Raw genomic sequence first — 6,073 nt, forward strand, 5'->3', positions numbered from 1 at the left:
TTTAAACTTTGCATCAAGTAGGTTGTCTAGATATGCAACTAGGTGAGCAACCTATATGATGCAACAAGGATAGGAACACAAGCAAGCAAGATATATGAAACAAATAATCTTGCACAAGTAAAGGCACAAGATAACCAAGAGTGGAGACGAGGATGTGTTGCCAAAGTTCCTTCCCTTTGAGAGGAAGTACGTCTCCGTTGGAGTGGTGTGGAGGCACAATGCTCCCTAAGAAGCCACTAGGGCCACCATATTCTCCTCACGCCCTCACACAATGCGAGATGCCGTGATTCCACTATTGGTGCCCTTGGAGGCGGCGACCGAACCTTTACAAACTAGGTTGGGGCAATCTCCACAACTCAATTGGAGGCTCCCAATGACACCACGAAGCTTCACCACAATGGACTATGGCTTTGCGGTGACCTCAACCGTCTAGGATGCTCAAACACCCAAGAGTAACAAGATCCGCAAGGGATTAGTGGGGGGAATCAAATATCTCTTGGTGGAAGTGTAGATCGAGGCCTTCTCAACCACTCCTGAGCAAATCAACAAGTTTGGTCGGCTAGGGAGTGAGATCGGGCGAAAATGGAGCTTAGAGCAATAATGGAGCTTGGGGGTGGAAGAGGTAAGTCAACGGGGAAGAAGGGGACCCCTTATATAGTGTGGGAAAAGGATCCAACCATTACCCACCAACCAGCCCGCGGCCAGCGGTACTACCGCGCCTGGCCAGTGGTACTACCGCAAGGCCGCGCGGTACTACTGCTTGCCACCAAGCGGTACTACCGCACGACTGTGAGGTACTACCGTACCGACCCACGGTACTGCCGCAACCCCAGTGTCGGTGTCAAAACCGGCGAATCTCGGGTAGGGGGTCCCGAACTGTGCGTCTAGGCCGGATGGTAACAGGAGGCAAGGGACACGAAGTTTTACCCAGGTCCGGTCCCTCTCGATGGAGGTAAAACCCTACGTCCTGCTTGATTAATATTGATGATATGTGTAGTACAAGAGTAGATCTACCATGAGATCGAGGAGGCTAAACCCTAGAAGCTAGCCTATGGTATGATTGTTGATGTGTATGTTGTCCTACGGACTAAAACCCTCCAGTTTATATAGACACCGGGTAGGGTTAGGGTTACATAGAGTCGGTTACAATGGTAGGAGATCTACATATCCGTATCGCCAAGCTTGCCTTCCACGCCAAGGAAAGTCCCTTCCGGACATGGGACGAAGTCCTCAATCTTGTATCTTCATAGTCTAGGAGTCCGGCTGAAGGTATAGTCCGGCTATCCGAACACCCCCTAATCCAGGACTCCCTCAGTAGCCCCTGAACTAGGCTTCAATGATGACGAGTCCGGCGCGCAGATTGTCTTCGGCATTGCAAGGCGGGTTCCTCCTCCAAGTACTTCATAGAAGATTTCGAACACGAAGATAGTGTCCGGCTCTGCAAAATAAGTTCTCACATATTGCCATAGAGAGAATAATATTTACACCAATCTAATCTGCTGACGTATTCCGTAGCGTGTCACACCACGGCCAAGCCTTTATCCGAGTCGTTTCATTATCCCACATCAGCACGTTATGCGAGGCGGTCTCCTTGGCACGTCTCGTTAAAGCAGAGATCGTGTCCCCTTATCCCGGGATTCTCATCAATACGGGCGTGGGTAACCCAACCGCTTCTAGAACTCCTAGATTATAGGCAAGTCCAAACGGACACGGAGAGGACGCTTGATATTCACCCTCTTTATAAAGGGGACAAGGCTTTTATTTTTCCCTCCCATGCTCAATCGAATCCTTCCCCCACCTCAAGCTCAAACGCCCGAAGTTTAGGTCAGGCGCCCCGAACCTTCAGTCATGTCCGGATCTAGCCTTCAAGGCCGATGGATGCCTTCCACCATCACGGAAGAAGACATCAAGAAGTTGAGGGAGGCCAGATATCTGACCGCCGAGATTTTGCATCGGCTGCCTCCCCGAGGGCAGGCTGTCCCCACCCCCGAATCTAACGAGAACGTCGTGTTTGTTTCCCACTTCCTCTGAGGCCTAGGCCTTGCCCTGGATCCTTTCGTCAGGAGTTTGATGTTTTACTACGAGCTAGATTTTCATGATCTAGCTCCAGACTCCTTTCTTCATATCACGACATTTATTATCGTGTGTGAGGCCTTCCTCCGGGTTACCCCTCACTTTGGCCTATGGCTCAAGACCTTTGAAGTGAAGCCGAAGCTGGTCGAGGGGCAACATGCAGTGTGTGGAGGTGCCGCAATACGCAAGATGACGGGAGCTCCGTGGCCCAAAGGTTCCATCCCAGAGGTGTCTGAATTGTGGCAACAGGAGTGGTTCTACATCACGGCTCCTAGAAGTGCCAAGTGGGCGCCCCCCTGTTTTCCGCTCGGGCCCCCCACCACAACTGATGTCATGGATCAGCAGAGGTCTGAGCTGGGGGCCAGCCAAGGATGTGCCTATACCACAAGGCCGCATTCGAGATCTCTTCGATGGAGATTTCAGTTTGGTTGCGGTGATACAGGTCATGCTGGTTCGTCAAGTCCAGCCTTGCAAACGCTGGCCTCTTCGCCTGTGGGAGTTCAACCCCGGGGGACCGCGTGTCATTCAAAATTTGCTCAGCCTGACGCATGAGGAGATGTACAAGTCATTCTTCGGACCTCAGACGGAGTGTCCGGAAATCACCGAGGACGTGGGCCTGAGTAGTAACCGCACCACCGAACAGGTAAGGCATCTTCCGCCCGAACATACTTTCTCTACTTTGTTATGAAGTTATTTCTGAGAGTTTGCTTTTTGACCAGGACTGGCTAACAAAGGCGAAGTTGATTCGGTGTTCGGCCCCCCTCCCTGAGGGTTTGGAAAATCCGGTATTGGAAAAGACGCTCCAGACCGCACCTTGCCCGGAGCCCTTGAAGGAAGATACCGTGGAGGATAATACGGGCGGACGCGAGCCCCCAACGCTGCCCATCCTAGCCGAGGGAGCGAGTGTCTCCATGAGGGAAGGCGACCAGAAGAGGAAAAGGACTGCGTCCGGGGATTCGGAAGCCGAAGCTTCCAAACGGGAGAAGAAGTCTCCCACAGAGGGTCCTACCTCGGGGGGCGCTGTTGCCGCACAAAGTCCGCGGGGGGATCAATTCTCCCACGAGTCGTAAGTGACCCGAAATACCTTTAATAGTACAGATAATCCATTTTTCGTCTGAGAAAATAACCACCGCATATATTTTGCAGTTCGGGCCTTAGCCCCTCTCAAATGAGCTCATCTTCGGGGGATCTTCTTCCAGAGATGATGGAGAGCGAAACGCCTCCTCCGGACTCCTCCGCTCCAGAAGTGGGCGACCCTGAAGTGTCGTCACGGAGGGCCTCTCCGAGTCTGTTGAGGCCAGAAGATAATCCCATTGACCCCTGAAGCTCCTAGTGTCCAGTTCCCGAAGGAAGCAGACAAAAGAGTCCGGCCCCGTCCAGTGTGCGATCGGATGTTCTGAGGGAGTTGGTGGGGCGAGCGGCCATCTCATATGAACACCGTGTGATGATGAATACGGTGATGGAGAGAATATCGTCCGCCGAAATTGGATTGCATGAAGCTTTTATGAGTCTACTGACAGGCTTTGAGGTACGTAAAAGAATGTATGATAACCCTGCACATGTTAGGTGTGCCATGTGTAGATAGTAGCCCCTGAGACTCTGGTTGTCGTTGGAAACAACGATGAACAGAGGATCATATTCCCAGGAAATAACCATACTGCCTTTATGTGCAGGTGATGGAAGCTCCGGTGGCTAGCCAGACTAGCGAGTTTGCCCATTTAGAACGGCAGTTGGATGCGGCAGACGCCGACATCGAGCTTGTTAACAAAAGGCTTGACGAGGCACAGGGTAAGTATCAGTATCTGGTAAACGTCACATAGGAAGAGCAGCATGATGCCAGTATCTTAAATATGTTGTGACTGCAGATGGAGCTGCCACTGTTGAAGCCTTGCGGGCAGAACTTGCCCGAGCCAAGGAACAAGCGAGGTTAGGTAATGCGGCTGCTGTGAAGGCGGCCGAAGAGTTGCAAGCCGAGAAGGCCGCGCATGGCGAGACCCGAGACAAGATGGCCAAGATGGCTGTGGAATTGAAAGCCGCCGCCGACCAGTGCCGGGTTCTTGAAAAGGAAAACCAAGCGAAGGCATCAGACCTTGAGAAGGCTGCTGCGACGAAAAAGGATCTCCGCTCTGCTATGAGGGCAAAGAAGGAGGAGCTGCGGGAAGACGGGGATATTGTAGCTGGGAAATCCTTTATGTTGTGGAGGAAATTCGGAGATCCACGGTATGCTCCTCTGGATCGGCTGTGGAGTTCGGAGGATGTGTATATGGATTTGGCGGCGAGCGCTGCCGATGCGGCCAAGTACTTCCAGGGTCAGACAGACCGTGGAGTAGACCAGCTATTTTGGAGACAATTCCATTCTCCCGAGCGTCCACTTTCATTGACTGGCCAATTAGCCGAGTGGGCCGAACTAAACAGGTTGTCCGGACTCTCTATGAGGTCTGTTGTGGATCAGCTGTGGCCGGGAAGGTCAAAACCGAACAGCTATTTCAGCTTGGTGCAGCAGGTCCTTGATGTGGTGCCGCGCATTAATGCGATGAGGAGGTCGGCGTGCATAGAGGGTGCACGGATGGCATTTGCCCATGTTAAAGCATACTGGGCGGAGATGGATGCTACCACTGTTGCAGCGCGGGATTCGGCCATAGGTCGAAGGGCTGCTGAGCACTACTTTGAAGAAGTTCTTGAGGGTGCTCGTTTGATAGAGACCCAGTGCTCAAAAAATGTTATGTTTGAGTGATATGTAATCTCATTGTAAGCGAAATGCTTTTATAAATTTTTATAAGGCTATTTTTATACTTTTTCCTGAAAGTAATATGATGCCTCCTGGGCGGCCGTTTATGTATACATGTGTATAACCTGAAAGATTGCAGCCGTCGGCTTCAACCCTCACGCATATAATGCGGAGATGCTCGCAAAAACACGCGTTCACACTTAACCCAACGTCTTGGTCCTATTAAGGAGGTGATAGCGGAGTGAGCGAGGCAACCGTACTATAATGCTTTAGCACTTTCACTTAGCCATAGGAGTTTGACAGTGGGGCTACTAAATAGCCCCTGGTGGCTCCGCACTCTCCCTATCCCGGGGTGCGTACATGCCTGGCCGGAAAATGACCCTTCGTTAAGGCGGATGAATTCTAACATTCCGATAGGTCATCAAGTGGTTGACCAGTCTCACGCTATATGATGACAGTCAGCTTTCGGCTTTCTCTACTGAGGTGCTCGTCCGGATGAACCAGGGCACAATCGCAGTAGTTCTCCTGGTGCTACCTTAGCCGGTAAAGCGGAACGTAAGGCACCAAAACACAGGAGCCGGGCAAACCCAACATTTGACCAAAGACAATGATTCGGAGCTGATGCATATAAGGCCGAACTCGCGACGCCGAACACTCCCTAAGGTATTCGGTCTTAGTGGTATAAACCGGGCCTAAATAATGGCCTTTGTAAGAAGCCCCTTCTTTCCAGGTACGTGCATTGTTCTGGCGTGGCCACATGCCAAGACGTCAGCATCCTTCGGTGGATATGTATCAACAAGAGACAGTAAAAAAGGTTTACGCAGGGTCTTGATCTAAAAGGAATCCTTGGAACGGGTCCCTGTTGCACGTCTGCGCCTGTTTCTCCGTTGTGCCGTATCCTGGATGGGTGTAGCATGGTGATCGTTTGTTTGCGTTCTTTGAGCCCCTTGTCTTGACAAATAGGGGTGTGACCATTTGTTTGGTATAAGTAGCGGCGCCGGACTCGATTAGTTGTGTCTGAGGTCTTGGCGACCTATTGGACGCTTTCTGGTCTGGGCGCCTTTAGCGTGCGGCTGCCAAGGCAGCCTCACTCTCTTCGGCGCGCAGAGATCGCTTGATATTTCCGTGCACTGTAATGATGCCACGTGGACCGGGCATCTTGAGTGTGAGGGAGGCGTAGTGTGGTATTGCATTAAAGCGAGCGAAAGCTTCGCGTCCGAGCAGTGCTTGATAGCCACTTTGAAATGGAGCGATGTGGAAAGTTAAATGCTC

This window comes from Triticum dicoccoides, chromosome 4A (genome assembly GCF_002162155.2).
Source record: "Triticum dicoccoides isolate Atlit2015 ecotype Zavitan chromosome 4A, WEW_v2.0, whole genome shotgun sequence".
Taxonomy (NCBI): Eukaryota; Viridiplantae; Streptophyta; class Magnoliopsida; order Poales; family Poaceae; genus Triticum; species Triticum dicoccoides.